The following is a 20,892-nucleotide window of genomic DNA, read 5'->3' as shown; positions in this document are numbered from 1 at the left end:
TGCAGTCGTGCTCCCCTTTTGCCTAACACCTCAGAGCTCTGCGACAATGGGCAGCCAGAACAGAGGAAAATTTCTTCCACGAGAAAGCTGTCCATTGAAAGGGATAGTGTGCTAATTGGATATAAATACTCTTGAAGCAGATTCATTACACGGTGCAGAAATGAAAGACAGAAAGCATGTTTTTACAAATTGGTAATAAACCAGACAATGTTATCAAACAGTAAGACATCACAATAGAGCTTTAAATGTGACAGTTACTGTAAAACCCTTCAGACAGTTAAAAGAAATAAAACATAATTGAATTTAAATTACAGAAATCAGTGATATAAAAACATCAGCAAACCATATGAAGATATCAATTCATGAAGCTCATTAACACCAAAGAGAAAGAAATAAAACTCTGTTTTGAGATTAAAATTTGAAATAAGGGAAAGAGTCAAAGTGGAGAGCTGTAAAAAGTGGGATGCAACACCAGGTGTTTCTGAGCTGAATAACAGCAGGATTACAAAAGTACAAACCATCAGAAAAGCCAAGCACTAGAAGGGGACAAGGAAAGAAAGAAGTTTTGGGAAATCATCTACAGCAATTCTATGAAGACCAGTCCTGGATTAAATCTTGACATAAATGATGAGCTAGTCCAAATATTCAGGGAAGTGGTAGTGAGGCTGAGTCTTCTGGTAACTATAAAAAGACTAATTCTGTATATCCTGAAGTTAAAAGTGCTAGAAACTGGCCAAATCTGGGAGTTCACTGAATGATGTGGTAGATAAACGACAGAATTGAAGGAGGACTTCTGTAAAGGGGACATCTAACAGGGCGAACTGTTCTCCTGAGCAGGTTGTACGATGGATTTAAATGTGCACAGACCACTGGCATTCAGTATTTAGGACAGCAGTGGTAACAGGAAAAAGGCCAGAAAATTAATTTGAAACCCAAGTCAGGAAGTGAAATAAAAATTTTACTTGTGTGGTGGGGAGGAACAGGGGTGGGAGTGGGCACATATTGCCTTAGACAGACATTTCAGTCTGAGACTTCTAAGTGACAAAGAATGGCAGAAAGCTGTGTAAGAGAGCGCACAGATGGGAATATGAAATCCTACCAAAAGATGCACTCAGCTGAGTGCCAGAGTTGCAAAAATTAGAACAAGATTATGAGTTTCAATCTGGTCAACTCAGTGTCATAGCATGGCTGTTGAACACCTCAATGTCTTTTGTGTTTCTTCATTGGAGCGAGTCCAGAGGAGGCCACGGATATGATCCGAGGGCTGGAGCCCCTCTGCTATGGACACAGGCTGAGAGAGTTGGGGCTGTTCAGCCTGGAGAAGAAAAGGCTTCGGGGTGATCTTATAGCAGCTTTCCAGTACCTGAAGGGGCTACAAGAAAGCTGGAGAGGGACTTTTTACAAGAGTGTGTAGCGATGGGACACGGGGCAATGGCTTTAAACTGAAAGAGGGGAGATTTAGATTAGATCTAAGGAAGAAATTTTTCACTCTGAGGGTGGTGAGGCACTGGCACAGGTTGCCCAGAGAAGCTGTGGCTGCCCCATCCCTGGAAGTGTTCAAGGCCAGGTTGGATGAGGCTTTGAGCAACCTGGTGTAGTGGAGGGTGTCCCTGCCCATGGCAGGGGGGTTGAAACTAGACGATCTTTGAGGTCCCTTCCAACCCAAACCGTCCCATGATTCTATGATTCTATGCACAGTCTGCTGGGTGACTTGTTGCCACATCATAACTATTTCAATTTTGTTATGTGAATATATTCAGTCTAATTACTTGAGGTTAATTTAAACACAAAATTGCATTGTATTGGGCTGATATTTGGTCTGTGGAAAACGAATCCAATTTGCTCCATACTTTTGAAAACACACCAAGATTTACCAGAAGGCCCCAGGGTTTGTCATCCTATTTATTAGAAAACAGGCAGCCAGCATGGAGTTACCCAACAGTGTTTTCCCCAAATTTTTAAGCCTCAGTGAACAAGAGTACAGTCTCTTCATAGCCATTCGATACATCCCCGGTTCTGGGAACGTAAACACAGCAAAGCAGCATGTGGAGCCAATACCAAATCAGGACAGTTTGCTAATTTTGCAGGAAAGCACTAATTGTTACTCTCTGTATTGGCAATTTGTCTCCTGGGGTAAGATTCTCCTGTTAAACCTTTTTGATGCTGGATCAACATTTAGAGGTTTGGGTTTTGTCTGTAGTTTTGAGGTGGCGAGTGTCAGGGTTGGTTTTTTTTTTTTGGGGGGGGGGGGGGGGGGGAGGGGGGTGTGTATTTTTTTTCCCCTTCTGACATTTTAAAGGCTTAGAGATTTTTTTTTTCCCCTGACTTAGCACTTAGACATCACAGACCTTATGGTAACACCATCAGCCATGGAGAAAAGAGCAGACTCGTTAACTGCCCAAATCATGCATCTGCTGTTTGTTCTACTATATTGACTGGTACCCCAAAGCTGCAGGTGAAGGAGGACACACAATACAATAGATTTGGATAAATCTCAAATTTACTATATGAAAACCATTTGACAAGTCATTTTTCTCCTGCAGTCTAATCACCAACATCTGGTCTTACAGCACGTTGTTCTCTGTTGTCTGCAGCCTAAGAAAGAGTTCTGTATCTGCAAGGGATGGGGCTTTTCTCTTCAATCCTAGTTCCCCAGCAAGAAGTCCTTCAATTTAGCCTGAGGAGGTTACTACAATCAAGAAGCCAGACAGGGAAATTACATTTATGCCCCACGCTGGAACAGGAAATTGTAGTCTTCTTTTAATCTTTTTATTTTATTTTTTTTTTAAATGAGATTGTTCTCCAACTGTTCCATGATTATTAAGAAGACAATAAGGGCAGTGGGATACTTGGAATAATGAAAAGAAATTCCTCTCTTCTTGATACACTAAAAACATGGTCCAAATTCCTAATAGAAGTTTATCCTCCTTGCATTTAAACAGAGAGAACGTGACTTGACTGTTAGATCTAATAAAAAAAATATTCTGTGTATGTGAATTCTTACAAACTCTTACACTCCTGGGATAGACTTCAAAGACTCTGTTCCCTCTCCTACTTCTTGGATGAATACATGTATTACAAGGCAGAATAATATTACTCATCCCTTTTTCTATACTCATAAGATAAAGGTAGTAGATCTGCAGTCCTTCACAGAGGACATTGAGAGAATTGTATTTCTCAGTCACAGCTGGTAAGATATAGGGAGGTAGACATTAGTTAAGATAAGTGACAGATCTATAAAAAAATGAGAATGGAGAGAAGGATTTAGAAACAAAGCCACATTTGTGTGTGTTTTAAAATTAAAGAGGGGTAGGGTAAGGCAAAGTAAACAGAAGGAAAAATGGGAACAAATAAATGAGGTTCTGAACTAAGGTCACAGTGGGACAAGGGCAAGATTGAAGAAGGGCTGGCTGGGGCCAATGGAGAGGATTTTTCTAGGAGGCAGAAACATTGCTCTCTTCCAAACTGCTCTTGGTACAGAAATACTTCCATTTCAAAATTCTTAAAAGGAATAGAAGACAAGATGTCTTTGTCTCCTACCAGCCTCCTTACTTCAGCAAAATGCTTCCTTCCAGCAAAATCTGCCCTTTATTTCACTTTAAAATGCAATAATTTTTCAGACAGAAAGGCTAGGTATGTCAGTTATTACTCACTGCATTATCTTTCATGTTCCTGTCCCAACACTACCAAAATTGCTGTTTCCACTCATGTTTAAGAAATATGATGTTAAGTGTAGTGAAATGAATAAGACTTTAAAGTCAAAATAAAAAAAAAAAAATCAGTGACTATGGAAAAATCCCTGACGAGCACAGTCTCGATCCCAGCAGACAGGCCATACCACGTACAGTTAGATAACGTTTCTACTCAGGCAAGCGTCCAGGCCTGAGTCAGGCTGTCAGTGGGGCTTACACCACACACGGGACTGCTTACTCTTTTAAGTACACTTTACTTACCAACCTGTTCTAGAGCAGGGTCTACCTGACCCTTTTAAAGAGGTCAGATAGACTTATTTTCTTTAAGAAAGTGGGACATTTCCCCCTATACTCAGCACTGGTGAGGCCACACCTGGAGTACTGTGTCCAGTTTGGGACCCCTCACTTCAAGAAGGATGTTGAGGTGCTGGAGCAGGTTCAGAGAACAGCAACAAACCTAGTGAAGGGTTTAGAGAACTTGTCCTGTGAGGAGAGGCTGAGGGAGCTGGGACTGATCAGTCTGGAGAAGAGGAGGCTCAGGGGGGACCTTATTGCTCTCTACAATTACCTGAAAGGAAGTTGTAGGGAGATGGGGGTCGGTCTCTTCTCCCACGTTAGGAATGACAGGACAAGAGGGAACGGCCTCAAGTTATGCCGGGGAAATTTAGGTTGGATATCAGGAAGAATTTCTTTACAGAGAAGGTTGTGAAGTATTGGAACAGGCTGCCCAGGGAGGTGGTGGAGTCCCCATCCCTGGAGGTGTTTAAAAACCGTGTGGATTTGGTGTTGAGGAACACGGTTTAGGGACCCTGACAGTGCAGGCTGAACAGTTGGACTCAATCTTGAAGGTCTCTTCCAACCAAATGATTCTATGATTCTATGACATGATAATGAAGTCTATCTACACCCATTTGAGTTCCCCAGCAGGCATGGGACAAAGGTTCCTCAAAATATAACTGACACAGAAAATAAAATACAAATTACAAAAGCCACTTCAACATGATGTGTAGTACATGACAGCAGTGGAGTCACCATTCTCAGCAATACCAAGGGAAATAATTAGCAGGAAGTAAAAAGTGTTCTGTTACCCTAATAATAAAATAATGAATATTTTGTCATGTTGAAAGGCTACATGTTCAAATGCTGAGAGCTGAGGCAGTGGGAGAACAGCAGGGTAAGGAGGTTAGATAGGAGCTCTCCAAACAACCTCCAGATGAGGAAGATGAGCCCAAAGGAAGCTGTTTCCTGCTGATGGTGGACTTAAATTCAGCAGGATTAGCCTCTCTTGAAAGGATTGTATGGGGATGGAGTAAAGTCTTTAATCCTACACTTAACACAGTGACTGCTGCATTTAATGGACCACACTAACAACCACAAGTACATAGACCTGTCAGCTCTGGCACCACTGATCAACAGAATACTGCCTTTGGTGACTTTTGGAGTCACCATCTGAATTTCTGGTGTTACTTCCCAACGAATGGTCACCATATACGTGGAAAGCAAGCTCTGCTGCAGAACTGACCAGGCTGTACATGAAGATACTTGTAAATATTAGTTGAAATTGTTCCTACAGATGCAGAACTGTCTTTTGTATGTAACTAAGACCGGAAAAATCTGTATAAATTTAAATTATTTATAGCAATTAATCATATGTGCATTGGAATGCCCACACAGGACCATGTGCCAGCTGACTATAAGAATATACTAAAACAGCAGTTCAGAGTCTCGTCCAATCTAAAGGGAGACGCTGTTGCAAGAGACATTTCCAAAGGAAACTCCATCACCCTTCAGACAACTACTGACCATCCTGTTCAGAAGTTTCAATTCCCCAGAAGAGCTTTACCCTATGGAAAATAACCCAATAGGAGGTTTTTGATTATTTTCAAATGAACACCCTGACTGTGAGTGCCTGTGCAACATGACCAGCTGGTTTCTAAATAAGAAAATTACATTAATATGCAATATTTGCTTAATTGCAAATCAAGAAGGAAACCACCTGACTAGTCTTTTTTGGGGGAATTTTTTTTCAGTAACTATACACAGCACATTTACAGTGTAAAAGGCTGGCAAAGCAAAGAAGCAGAACACAAAGCACGTCTAGTACACTGTACCACTTTAACTTGCAAGGCTGACAATCTTTTGAAGAATATCAGCTTTTATTTTTGGCTTGAATCCTGGGTAGAAAACCAATGTAGCGTTCTAGGGTGATTGGATTAGGCAGAGGTGTTCCCAGACACTTGCACCTCCAGAGTCACTGCACACGAACCACGAATGTCATCTTTAAACGTTTATCCAGTAAAGTATTACCTCCAAAAATCAAGGAAAAATTCAGATTCAAGAGCCATTTGGATACCATGAAGTCTCTCGTTTATATGAGCAGATCAACAGCCCCTCGACTACAACGTACAGGAAAATTTGACCTTGAATTTTGCTTTTCCATCCAAACACTCAGTTCCTACATCCAAATTCATTTCTGCAATACGGGATGTGGAACACTGTCAGCATGTTAACTGCTTTTTTCAGTTAACAATGGGATGGCAGAGGGGAGGCAGTGGGAGCTACAACATTAAAATACATCCATGTTTCAAGCTAATCTTAAGCAGATACAAATATGCTCCTTCACACAACCATTCCAGGGAAAAGAGGCACTTGAAGCCTTTCAGCATCCATGAAACGAAAACAGCAACATTGCATTTCCTATACCGTGTTCCGAGAGGCAAGGAAATATATTAAATATGAACATCCAGTTTAAAATTATCCTACCATGACCTAGATACAAAGGACTTATCACTTATCAAGGAGTCTCTGTTGGTTCTGCTGCTCACTTTTCTGATTTCTTGGACAATAATCCAAGGAGATGAACAGTTCCTTCCAGGATTTGAATTTAGGAATACTAACACTTAGTGTGCACACAGTACCTCTCCCAGTAACACCAACATGTTCCCCTGTGCTCCCATTCTGCTGATGCATGGCAAAGTCACACATTACAATCGTACTACAGTAGCTCCACAGCTCAAATTATGATAAGATTTTTTTAAGTAAACTTTATTTCTTGATCATAACAGTTCAGATCACTGCAAAGCATGCAGTGCTTATTCTTATTTAAAAAAATTTTTAAAAATTCGCTGCTTAGAACATGAGTTGAAAATAGTTAAAATTACATCTGGAAAGCGAGGAGAAGCTACATTTATTTAAACCCTCTAGTTAATAAGAATCGAGCATTGGTTCAGTGGCAGATTTTAACCTTAGCCTGAGACCTACAGTATTTCTGAAAGCACATTAGAAGAAAAAATTTCCTCCTTTACTTTCTGTCTTGAGCAAGCCAATTTCCATGTCTAATATTTTTTGCCTTTAAAAATGGAACAATGAGGACAATCTTCCAGAAAAACTGTAAAGACCAGTGCACCACAGTAAGGCAGTATCATCACTGGAAATAAATTCAATGTATTATTCCAAAGACTGTCAGGTAAACGGATCATTCATCAAGAAAGAATGACACCTAACATCCTAGTTTGTCATTAATTCCACCCGAGTTTAAATGTGCCTACCCCTACTAGTCTTGTTGCAGTCCATGGGACCAGTGGCTACATAAAAAGCTAAGCATTTGTGTATCACCTGCCACACAAGTGTCCAAAATGCAATTTTGCTGGAACAGAATGTATGATCCACCGTTTTACTTCCTGACTGCAGGAGAATGCAACCATCTCAGGTCACACCTACACTGCTCTGTCAGCTTGTTTCTAAGCGTGACCACACTGAGATTACTCCACAAAAAAACAGCCTTAGACAGGACATTTGGCCAATAAATCTTTGTCACATTCCTGGCACCTTGAGACTCCACCTACACACCACTGGGAAGACTAAGTTCCAAGTGCTCTCCTTCCTGCAGAGCCAAAGGCAGCATGGGTGATTAGGAAATAGAGCCTTGACAAACACTGTGTGACTGGCCCAGGGCACGAAGGGCTGGGGTCAGAGCACAGGATGCTATAGCAGAGCAGTTACACACCAGCAGCCATGTAAACACAAACAAGCTCCAAGCTAAATTCCTCAAGTCTCCGTCTTGCTTTTACAGAAAGTCTGTCCCATTATCTTGTGATGAACCTGCCCAAGTTAAAGTAAATGGTAGAAAGGATTTTGAATAAATGAATAAATAACATAATTAGCACTTGTTGCACATTGTGCCCATAAGCAGACTTCCAGGTTAATGTCAAGAAGAGCATTTAAAGAGAGGTTCAGTGAGAACCTCAGAATAATTGATATTGGTAGGTAACTCTGGGGGTCACCTACTCCAGCCTACAAGACAAAGCAGGGCATACTAGAGCAGGCTGCTCAAGACCTTGTCCAGTTGGGTCTTTAATATCTCCAAAGATGGAAATACAGAAATTTATACTAGAAGTAATGAGAATTATTCAAGCCAGTAATTAAATGAAAAATCCGTGAATTGATTCAACTAGAAGTAGTTCTACCTAATATTCACTCAAAGCATAAAACAAAACACTGGATTCTTTGCAGAATATTCTCTGTAGAATAATGGGAAGTTTTGAAAATAAATTCTCAATGTGTCGCGGCCAGATGTCGCGGACTGCCTGTGTCTTCCTCCAGGGGGTCGCAACCAAACGACTGTTGCGACCACAAGGTATCTCACAATCAAAAGGCTCTTCCAATCTCCAATAGAGAGCTCCAACTCACCGCTCTCCCGAGGGCTCCTACCTCTCCAAACTCCAGGAGGTGAATGCCCCACTCCCTCTTGGGAGTGCCCCGCCTTTAAGCTTCCCATAGGTCACGTGGCCTCCGGCCAACCAACGTGACTCAGCACCTGCCTTGATGAGGCACAGGTGCTTCTCATGTAGCAGCCGGGAAACTTCCCCGACAATTCCCCCTTTTCTTTAAAAAAAAATTGCCTTGCAGCCTTTAGGGGTTTCCAGCGTTTCAATTCCGTTTTCCGTCGCCGTTTGTTAACACCTTGAGACCGAGTCATGGGAAAGTCGTTCTCATATTTTTTTATCGTACCATGTTGGCGGTGGATATATCCATTGTTCTGACGACGATGGATACATCCACCCTGGTTGCTCTGACTGCTTCTCTGGCTGCTTTAGCATTCCTTCTGCGGTTTTCTCTGGGCTGGTCTGCGGCCGCTGCAGCGTTCCCGCAAAGGGCTTGCCTGGACCGTAAGGCATCTGTGCATGCTTTCTCTTTTTGCTGCTTCCCGGCCGGCCATTAGTTTTGCAGTTTTTGGCGAGATGACCTATTCTCCCACAAATATAGCATCTTTCTTTGGTTAGAGCCGTGGCCAATGTGGTCATCTCGCTTTTTGCGGGCCCGACTTTCGCACAAGCAATTACCATTTCTTCCAGGGAGGGGTCCCCCGGCAATACTTCAATGACTCTTCGACAATCGGGGTTGGCATTGTCCTTTGCCAGCTGTTTTGTCAACAGTGCCCGTAATCTACTGTCAAATATCTGTTTTTCTATTGCCCCCTGCAATCTCTCAACGAACTGTAGGAAGGGTTCGTTGGCCCCCTGTTTGATTGTTGAATATTTTGCCTTAGGCTCGGCCATTTCTGTTGTACGTAATAGTGCCTGCATCCCTATTTGTTTAACCTGTTCGAGGATTTGGGGATGCCATTGAGCCTGTATTGCTGGGTTACTAAATACTTGACCCGTTCCCATCAATACATCGGTACCTATAGCATAGCATGGGTCACTTTGGGGTAATTGAATATTCTGTAATGCCTGCTGGTCGGCCAATTGTCTCCAGACATTTGTGAAAACGGAGCGCTGCACCGGCTGGAACATGACCTGGGCTAGGTGTTGAAAATCGTACGGCACCAAAATTTCTAAGTTTAATAATCGTAATAGTTGTGTTACCGCCGGTGAGTTTGGTCCGTATCGCGCTACCGCTTTCTGCATGTCCTGGATTACTTTCCACGACCAGCCCAAATGTTTATTGGGCTGGTTAGCACCCGGGAGGGCCAGTTCTACGGGAAACGCACTCGGCTCTCCTTCCATTTTCATTACCGATAGTTTTTTATTATTAACTGGTAACCCCAAGGCTTGTATCAAGTTCCAGTCCCCGGCCTCTATTGCCTCTTTCTTAACTTCATTCCAGAAAAGTACTGGATCACGCTGAGTTGTTATGGCAGGCGGGGTAATTTCTGTTATTTCTAGCTGTGGAGCGGGGGATAAACATGTCTCTAGAGGGGCCGGCGGGGCGGATTTTGGCGACTTTCTCTCCGGTGGAGAAACCGGCGGAAACCTCCCAGCCGAACCGTCGCCCGCCTTAGGGGTTTCTCCTGACATTTCTTTCACTGCAGGGGGGGTCATGGCCTGCTGCAACATGTTCACCACGGTTGCTAACTGCTGGGATATACCTCGCAGCATTGTCATGGCCTGTCGCACCAATACCGGCTGCATTGCTCGTACTTGCGCCATGTATGTCGCCGGATATGAGTTTGCCAGGGGTGGGGTTATTAAATCAAATGGCGGAGCTGTAGGCTCGATATCTCCTGAGGAAGGGGGGGTTGCTGGGGCAAAGGGTGGGGGACGCTCCAGTATCTCCTGGAGGGTGGGGCAAAGTTCCTGCATAGTCCCTGCCACCTTGTTGACCTCTGTGAACAGTGAGGACACGTCTAGTTCATTGTCCACACTGTTTCCCTCAGATAATTCGTTGCCCCCTTCGTATCCTTCGCTTGCGGATACATAATCTGTAAATTCCTCTTCCTCCTCTTCTGCTGACCCCTTTTGAATTATATTATCTAGGGCCTCCCATGTACGCAGAAGGTTGGTCCGGCCTTTTAGATTGACCACGGCTTCATAGAGTAACTTATCCCCTAGCTTTTTCCAAAGTTCTAGGTTAAAGGTGCAGGTAAGGTTGAATAAATCTTCGTGCCCCGCTGCCCAGTTAAGTAAACTATATAGGTCTTCATTACCTATGTTGACCCCCGCAGCCATCCCTGCCGATTTGAGAAAGGTGAAAGTCTGATTTTCCTTGACAAAATTCTGGCCCATTTTAGCTCTCAGCAGCTCACCTTGTTTCAGGCGTCTAGGTTGAAACAGATCAATTCACAGCTCTCCTGCTGCTCTTGAACTTCACTGGGTTTTATCTCCACCGCAGCTCACCCTGCGGTCCAGGCAGTTCGCGTTTCGACGAATCACGTCGGGGTCACCAGATGTCGCGGCCAGATGTCGCGGACTGCCTGTGTCTTCCTCCAGGGGGTCGCAACCAAACGACTGTTGCGACCACAAGGTATCTCACAATCAAAAGGCTCTTCCAATCTCCAATAGAGAGCTCCAACTCACCGCTCTCCCGAGGGCTCCTACCTCTCCAAACTCCAGGAGGTGAATGCCCCACTCCCTCTTGGGAGTGCCCCGCCTTTAAGCTTCCCATAGGTCACGTGGCCTCCGGCCAACCAACGTGACTCAGCACCTGCCTTGATGAGGCACAGGTGCTTCTCATGTAGCAGCCGGGAAACTTCCCCGACATCAATGGTGTACTCTTTCTAGGCAGCCTCAAAGGCCAAAAATTCCCAAACAATATAAGAACATCTGACCTTCCAATGTTACCTACCATCTAAGAGTTCAAACTTGTCCTGTAATTCTCACACTGAAGAGTTATACTGTGGTCAGAAGCCATTTAAAAAAGAAAAAAGACATACTGGAAAAATAGCCTTTCACATGAAGTTTCTCCACAGATTTATGACTGGGTTATAAAGAGCTGAACTCTGAAGAGCGTGTCAAATTTTAAAGAGGCATTTGACTCTCCTCTCCCCACCTCTCCTTGCCCCCCCATCAGCATATGTATTTGAAACTGTAAATCACAGCAAAGGAAAATGCACAAGATTGCTGAGTCTTACCTGAGAAGAACCGTTCTTTCAGTTTCAGATCTTTGTCTCCAGTTCTATTCAGAACCTGCAGGTAAAGAAGCAGCTGGAAGAAAAAAAACCCACAGAGTTAATTAAAAAATACTCAAGAATATTTGGGGCCTAATTTTCCTCTTTGTTAATTTGATTTTAACTTGATTGCCTGGATTAAAGTGAGGAAACATTGTAGTCTTTAATTCAAACTCATTTCATAGGTTATTTGCTGTTCTGTGGGTTGATTAGGGGATTTTTTTCAGATATGAAATAAGGAGAGAGAGTGAGGCTAGGTCGTCTTAAATCCACACTACTTCCCGCTGTCCCTATCTGTTGATAAATAAGGGGTTGCTCCCTATATAAATTGTACAGTTTTGCTTGTGAAAAATTCCAAATTGTGTACGTTAATCGGATGTTTGTAAAAACAACAGAGTCTTTTACAGGTAGCCAGTGCCCGTGTTCATTAGCCATACTCTTTGGCTAACACAAACTCTGTGTGCTACTGCTACAGGATTCCACTGTAATGTTGTAATTGCTCACTTGTTAAAGGGAAGATTAAGGCAGTCACTGGAAGAGGCCATAATTATCATTTCCTAAACTCTATTCAGTTTGGATTTAGGTAGAAAGAACAAACTTCAGGGAATTTCCTTAGTTCTACAATCAATTATATGTTTCTCCTTTACACAACACTCGTGCATAGACAACATAATCCCCTACAGAAATAAGTCTGCACACTGTTCCCTCAACCTCAGCAGCTCAGCAGAACACTTCTATATACGGAGCACACGTGTATAGGATGCGATGGTCCCACCAAGAGACTGCAAACCAAGATTTCAACACCCTGCTCCTGGCTGCGCCACTCGCTCTCTCTACGTTCTTACAGAAGTTATTTAAAAAGTTACCCATGGAGGACTGAGGATCAAAACTCTTGTTTTTACCGAGAACGTTAGTGCTAATGTGGCTGTTCAGAAAGCTTCATTGCTTTCTCCAACAGCACTTCTGTGGTACAATGGATGCATGACATCAGAGTTCCGGGTGAATATCATGGATAATCAAAATATGTCAGTCATAAGGTTTCCTAATCTGCCTAACAATCAAAGCACAAGTTTTCTCTCTTAGTAAAACATAAGTATTTTGATTGGCCTAACTCTAAATGCTTCCCACAACAGCATTCCCATTGTTTTCCTTAAGGGATCTTTTTATTATATGGTGAGGAAGCCTTTAGGCTTCTTGTACCACTTGCTCTGATTATTGCAGGGGTGAAAAGATGAATTTCCAGATGCTTTTCCTGAGAAAGGTCAGGTCCCTGGAGCTGCAGAAGTTATTGATGATTACTGAAGTAGAGACAAAACTGGATTGAGGATTATACATCTCGTGATATCTTTCCTTTTTGAGGAATGGGAGGGGGTGTGAAGGGAGAACAGGAAGAGGAAGACAGCTGCGTGTTCTACACATGATAAAATGCATTCCTATTTGGCTGCATTTTTCTGGTTCTTTAGCATGTGTTTCTGATGCATCAGAAGGTCTGTTTGCACTAAAAAAAAAAACAAAGTCTCAAGCATGTACAAGCAGCATATGAAAAGCTCTACAAAACAAAGTAAATAGCACTATCCTCTCTTTAGAGGAACTAAAACAGAGTGATTTGGATCTTATCAGTCAGCAAGTGACCTACTGGAACAGCACCCAAACTTTTTGCTCCCAGTTGTGTGCCCTCTTGTATGCCTCTCCTACTATTACACCTTTGCTTCTGCATTTTTTTCCTCTGCACATTGTGCGTATCTCCATTGCCAGTAGCTTTCTCCTAGAACAGCTGCTCCTTGTTTATAAACAAAAAACACTCATGGTTGATATCTCACCATTATGAATTTTCTTCCTGATGATACTCAGGGAAACAAAATGAAATGATTGGTTCAGGAAAGCACTAATAAAACTGTAGGGAATCTCTGAAGAAAGACAGAATTTTAAGGATCTTCTTTTCATCGGAGCTGGAGAGCTGACATCTGCTGCCCATTTGTGGAATTTATTAGAAGAGATTTGTCCAGGAGAGGCTCCATGAGGAACCTCACTCAGTTCATGTGTAACAGCCCCCCCTCGTGTAGATGGTTTGTAACACAACAGGTGATTCGATTAAGCTGCTAATAAAAAAGTTTTAAGAAAATGCTATTGAAAATAAGAATGAGAACAGAAGCTGAGGCAGAGAAAAAACAGACACATGAAATCACATGTTCTTTTCATTTTCGAGGTTGTGGCCCGTAATCGAGATCACTTTTCATTGGATGTCTCCCATTGACAGTGCCCAGTCACTCCCCTACTGTTGGGATGGAATCACATCTCTGCTTAGCTTTTAAAAAGCCGTGAAACCCGTTACACACTTAAATCTCAAGACTTAACTTACAGACTTCAGGTGCTTACATTCAAAGCTCCACTGGTGCAAACATCTGACCAGCTGTCAATCCTAGAGGCACTTCAACTCCCTGATGCCTGTAGCTTCTCAGACACATGTGGGTGGTTGCTCCTCAACCTGGTGCTGGCAAAGCTAAGGGGACCACAGTAAACCTTTACTATTAGAAGTGTAGAAATTAATCAGGGGCATTGCCACGGAACCAGGTTCAGGAGCAAGTCGGTCATTGGCAACAAGGTCAAGGAAATAACTGCCAGGAGCAAGAGGAGTGGGTAGTGATGAGCACAGATAATGGCAACCTCTTCCTCTGGCTCAGCTTTAGGCTTGCTGGTATTGCCCACGCAGAACTGATCAGCTTGCTGTCTAGCACACAACTATGGCCAATTAAGAAGAAGGAAACTAGGTGTTTCTCTGCCTAATTACAGCAAGTGTTCCCAGTGCAGCTGTTGTACATTGATAAGATCAGACTCATGGCAACTACATTTTGTAACCATGGCTTGCTTTCTTCTAAAATCTATCAAATGAAGGAGGAGATGGCAGCTGCACTTCATGTAATAGCCTGGCACTCAGCAGGAGTTGGCAGGTGCAGACTTATTTTTTTCCTTTCAGGAGGTTAAAATCCACATCTCCTATCTCCTGATGCAACAATTGATCAGCAGACTCTTCACCACTGACAGTGGAGGTTCCTTCCACCCTCCTTTGGGAAGCAGTCACGAAGCATACCAGAGTTCAAGAATCCTGTATTAGGCATTCATAATGTTGGAGACTGGTAGCTGGGATACATTCCAAAGAGGTGAGTGCTCAGGTTCACTGCCCAAGCACTCTTTACATATTTATGCACTGACTGGCTAATAAATGCACAAACAAGCTGGGCAGTAAGAACCCAACACTCCTACCCATCTAGGTGAGTAAGCGTGCTCGCAACCAGGCTGAGCACACACCCTCTTGGGCTCTCCTTCCACTTTCCGTAGTCCTAAGATGAAGCCCTGCACCAAGGCATGACCTCAGAAGAAGTCACAGGTTTAACTTCCTGGGGCCGAGGGAAGAGCTCGCATCAGTTGCGCTGGGTCCACTGCAGATACATTCTTCCTCTGCTTCATCTTCTGGTCCTCAGACTGTGGACAATCTTAGCATGCACAGAAGCACAGCTGCAAGCTCCTAGAGAGCTTTCAGTCTTGGGAAGGCTCCTAAAGAACTGTAGGTTTCACAGGGTTAACAGGGTAAGGTAACAACTAAACAAGAATTTTTGGATGAAAAAAATTTGGTTTAGGATCAGATCTAAAAGTGATTGAAGTGAACTTCTAATATGTAAGATTCAGTCTAACTTTTTCTCTCTATATTGATTTATCTATCAAATACATTAAAGCTGACAAATTTGTAGGCTGGACTATAATTAGGGCCTACCATTTGAAAACAGTGAGAAACACTTGTGAATCCTTTAAAGATGCTGTTACATGTGCAATTTCCCCACTCTAATAGGAGACAGTGTTATTAAATTATTTTTAATTGACCTTGTCAAATGGAGTAATTACTCAGGTGGTGGTAATTAAAGCAAATACTGATCTCAGAGTATATATGAGAGGAAACACAGTGAGATTTAATTCTTTTTTTTTTAATCTATTTATTCTTAGACTAACTATTCACATTTTCTCCTGGGAAAGACTAATGTAAAATTTAAAAGCACCTTAGTTTTGTTAAAACAAACTAGCAATGCCTCATATTCCTATTTTAAAGAATCTCCTCTTGGCTTTTGGTGGTTTGAATACTGCCTTTATGCTTTTTCATCTGAACCAGCAGTAGAAAAATATTTCCTGTGGATTATGATTCCACAACAAGCCCATTATTAACTCGACTTTGGTTTCAGGAGCAACATAATTTTGCTGGCTTTACAATGCAGGTATGTTTCTAGTGTAGAAAAAGCATATTCTGCTAGAAAGTAATACTAGTTCTCACTAGAACGGAACAGGACATCTGGAGATCTGAAGAGCCCACTTTCTGACCAGTTCAACTGAGGGTCAGATTTAGGAGGCTGATATCCTCCAAGAACCTCCCATGAAAAATGGACAACAAAACATTCCTGGAGAAAGCACAGAAACAGATAGATTTGAGCAAGTCTTTCTAAAAGCCATTCCCACAAGTTAACTGGCTCTTCCCAAGAAGTCTTGCTTTTAAGAACCAGTTGCAGCATTTCCTGCTCAAACTTTACAAAATACACATCAGCCTGCGACAGAAACCAAAATGAAAGCTTTCAGTCTGAAATACGGTGATCATTAATTAAAATCAAGTGTCCTGGCAGAAAGTGTTCAACAACACTAACCCTGGGGGTACAACCATCTCATCAGATAACAAATACTGGTATTTTGTCCCTGAGGTGCACGTATATTCATCCCAACAGCAAAATGGCACCATTGAAATACAGCACAGGAGCACATGCAAGAGCAGCTCAGCTTCAGGACAACTAAGTGCACGCACACAGTATCATAGAATGGTTTGGGTTGGAAGGGACCTCCAAGACCATCTAGTCCCATTCCCCCTGCCATGGGCAGGGACACCCTCCACTACACCAGGTTGCTCAAAGCCTCATCCAACCTGGCCTTGAACACTTCCAGGGACAGGGCAGCCACAGCTTCTCCAGGAAACCATAACCCACCTGGAACAAGCACTGACCTCTTCATGTTCTCATAATACATACTTTGTGGGAGAACCCAATGCACCTATTTCTAACTTCGGTCCTCGACTCCCAAGCTACTGTTGCAGATTTTTTTATCAGATAGCCTAATCCCTTTTTTCTTTCCCAGGTACTGTAACTCTGTCCACTGCAGAGTAAAGAATTAAGAATTGTGTATTATTCACTGTTCATATATAACTTTGAGGATTAGTAAGAAGTGTGATAAGTATATAAAAAAGGGCTTACTTCTTGTGCCAGACAGAATTTAGTTTCACAATAATTCTACTGAAATCATTATTCACTTTATACACTATTTCACTCTTCACGTAGTCCCAACGGAGGTCTGTTTCAGAGCTGGAAGTCCAGAATCCCAGATTTGGCCAAGCCTCTAATTACAGGGCAGTCTGAACAATCCCCCTTCAGAAGGGCCCTACACAGCACAGTCCCAGTTCAGTTGATCTATTCCAAAGACTTTCATCAACATACCTGCACAACACGCCCAGCAATTCCTCCCCAGGCACACACTGTACCAGCCACAAACAATAAGTCGACCCAATCAGTCTGGAGCACCCATACTCTCCCTGGAGCACACTGGCTTGCATTTGATGCCATTTTTCCCTTCGGCAGCTCCTGCTTGCACTGTCTGCACATTTGGCTGCCCTCCTCCACCAGCTGGGAAAGGCTACTGGCCAGCTGCATGTTTTTGTACCCACATCAGAAGATCTGCAGACACACAGGCACATAGATAGAAGGCTTACAAACAGGAGCCAGTCTTTGGCTACGAATCATTCCTTTTGACACGTGGCTCTTCCTCTCTGGTGCTCAATCCCATCCATTCTCTGCCGATCTGCTCCTACCTCTGCACTCTCGCCCCAGGACGTTTGCAAGGTCAACACTTGCTGAGTGACAAGATTGAGCACGGACTCATATAGAGGAAATTCTACATTCAGGTCAGAGTCTGGTACATGCACACATACAAATCAGAACAGATTGAATCACCCAAGGATGGCACAGTAATATTTCAGAAGCAAGACCTGGGCTAGCTTCTGCCTGTGATGCTACAAAAGGCTGGCCTAGCCAACTAATTGAAAGGGAGGGCTTTTTGGAACAGGACCCAAAGTACATCTAGAAAGCCAGATGAGCCAGAAACAGGCTGTCTTGGAATCTCAGTAACGCACCTCTGTCCACATCCTACCCTGATGCAGATGCTTGCACTGATAGTATTCACATCTTGATTGCCAGGCCAGTCCAGGACTATGTAGAGTTCTCTTTTTTTGATCAGGTTGGCACAGTTTTACAACCCAGTGCTATTGGCATGTTTGCATGGTCAAACCAGGGGCTTTTCTAGAGGCTTGTGACCGGAGAGGCCCCTCTGGATGTCGTGTATTCATCCTTTGTACAGAGCCCTGCTAATGAATGGCTGGGTCCTCTCCAAACATGTTGTTTCCGAGTATTTCATGATGGACAAAAAGACAGAACGAATTCCTCTGCTTTGTGCCCTGTGTGGCCAAGGAAGTGTTCTCCAGAAACTGTACGGACCCATTCATTGCCTACAACGACCCTATCTGAGCCTGAGGAAAGGCATTTTTACAACAGTGGCAAATCTGAGCTTTTTCCATGATCAAGCTTTATAAAACATTTTGTCTCCTAACTAAATTCTATTCCACCTACACACAAAAAACTAACTAGCAGCCTGTGCCATCTCTTTCAACAATTCTGATCTCTCAAAGAAAATAGCATCTGGACGTTCAGTCAGCTGTGGGAAATGATGGCAAAAGCCATGTCAGTGCACTCAGACCTCAGCATTCGAGAAGCAGAAGATCTGTCCTGCACCATGAAGGCGTTCAAGCAGGCCAAAGTCTGTCAGGATGGATACTGGCAATGGATCTTTGTGGGATACAGGCCCAGATGGAGCCTGAGGGAGCAGCACAGAAGGCTGCCACAAGCACGGTCTGTGGTAACAGCCTGATAGAGCAGAACAGACACAGTAATTGAGATAATACAGCTGGTAATGGAATAAAGTAGCACCTGCCAATTGATATGCAAACAGGACCAGTCCAAGGGAAAAAGAAAGCCAGGCAGTATTACAGACACAACGTGAGTTGGGGTGAAATAACTGGAAATAATGTGGGAAGGCATCATGGAAAGATGTTAAACGGGGACTTGAAGGAGTGTGTGCAGCAGCAGAACATATATAAATTGTCCCCAGTCTACTAGATGCTATGGAAAAAACCCACAAATTTAAGAACGGAGAAGAGAGGCTATGGAAGCATAATAAGAAAAAAGATGTGTTCTGTCAGAGAGAAAGACAACATGTAGGTGAAAATGAGATCGGTGTTGTACACAGGGGCAGAGAAATGTTTAAATAAAACACATCTGGCTGGTTTATTCTTCTACTGTTCTTATTTTATGAAGTGAAGCCACTGAGACAGAAGCCCTGTTCCGTGTATTTAATCATTTCACAGGGGGTGGGATATTTGAAGCTTTGGGAAAATTCCCTAGAAAGAGCTGTAAAAGAGATTCGGGAAACAGCATGGGATTGAAACAAATTTTAAACATTTTTCAGGGCAATAGGAGGCTGAGTATTTGGAGTATGCAGTTCTCTTTGGAGATGGATGTCTCTTTAGTATGCTGTTAGTGAGCAGCATCTTTCAAGCTTGATTAATACTTAATGTGATTGTCTTTAAAATCTGTCAGCATTTGGCATAGATCAGAAAAGTGGCTGTGACAGAAGTGCAAATATTTGTACTGCAGTTTTGTAGTCTGATGTGGTTATGATTAATAAGTTTTGCTTATGCACCTCCAGAGATTGTTTTGTAAATTATCCTGCTTGGTTTATATTAAATCAAAATGCTCAAAATTATTTTCCTATGAGTTTACTATTTTAAATAAATAGGTAGAAACATTTCTTAGAGGATCTAGCTGGCATATTTTATGATACCTTAAAATCATGTGAAAAAAAATCATAGAATGGTTTGGGTTGGAAGGGACCTCAAAGACCATCCAGTTCCAACCCCCCTGCCATGGGCAGGGACACCCTCCACTACACCAGGTTGCTCAAAGCCTCATCCAACCTGGCCTGGAACACTTCCAGGGATGGGGCAGCCACAACTTCTCTGGGCAACCTGTGCCAGTGCCTCACCACCCTCAGTGTAAAAAATTACACTTATATCTAATCTATATCTCCCCTTTTTCATTTTGGAGCTGTTACCCCTTGTCCTACCACTACAAAGCTTTTGTTTTTCCCGAGTTCCTCTGAACACAGGCAACTTCCTGCTACTTGGTAGCATAAAGACAGTCACCAACTACACCAGATAGAAACAGAAGCCAGGACTTGTTCCAAAATCATAGCTAAAATTAAGCTAAAGCAACTGAGGAGAGTAGTCAGGGAAGATGGCTGGTAAAAGATGAAAATACTTAATATTCCTGATATTTATGAGATTATAGATTCTAATTAGATGCTAGAGTATTAAGGCAGCTGAAGAGTCAGAGAAAGGAAAAATCCCCACTGCCTTTTAGTAGTACGACACTCTGGTCTCATGGGTTTCAGTCTCCAGAGGGAGATAATTACAATTTCTTGGACAGAAAGGATGTTTGATCCAATGGAGTCTGAAACTACCCAGGCAAAGGAGACAGAGCAGGTAATGCTGATGTCCTTGCTTGGTTTTCAGTTCAACTGTTACACTTCCAACTCGGAGTGAGCTGTTTCCTTTCCTCTCCTGCAAAAGGTTTCACAATTTTTAACCCTCTGCACTTTGATCCTGCAAAGGTCCCATTTCCCATAATGACTTCTATCTACGAACCTGCATCCTTCACACTCTTTGGAACTTACTTTCCTACTCATGTTTCCTTCCATCAACTCTCCTCACCAGCTTTTTCCATGCACAATTCAGCTTCAGTAAAAGACACAGGCACAGCATGAAAATGTTGGGATGAAAAAGTGAGAAAGTGACATGACACACTTGGCAATGATAAAGGTCAAAATACACCATATTCCAAATCGGAAAAGGCCCTTATTAAAATAAAGACTATTAAATTATTCCTAAGTTACTGTCTATCTCTGCATAGCAGTGCAACTTCAGCCTGGAAACTTCCCAGCTCCCACATCTAGCCTGACATCAACTGTAGATAAAATATCTATGTAAAGCTATCAGTCTAACACAATTCCTGTCCATATCCGATTTCCTCCTGTATATCTGGAGAATTTTTCCAGGAAAGACATTCAGATGATGGTATCCTGAAAATAAGTGTAGTTGCTAGTTCAGAAGTCCTCAAAGGA

This window comes from Tauraco erythrolophus, chromosome 6 (assembly GCF_009769465.1).
Source record: "Tauraco erythrolophus isolate bTauEry1 chromosome 6, bTauEry1.pri, whole genome shotgun sequence".
Classification (NCBI taxonomy): Eukaryota; Metazoa; Chordata; class Aves; order Musophagiformes; family Musophagidae; genus Tauraco; species Tauraco erythrolophus.
The sequence above is the reverse complement of the archived record's forward strand: the minus strand, read 5'-3'. Positions refer to the sequence as shown.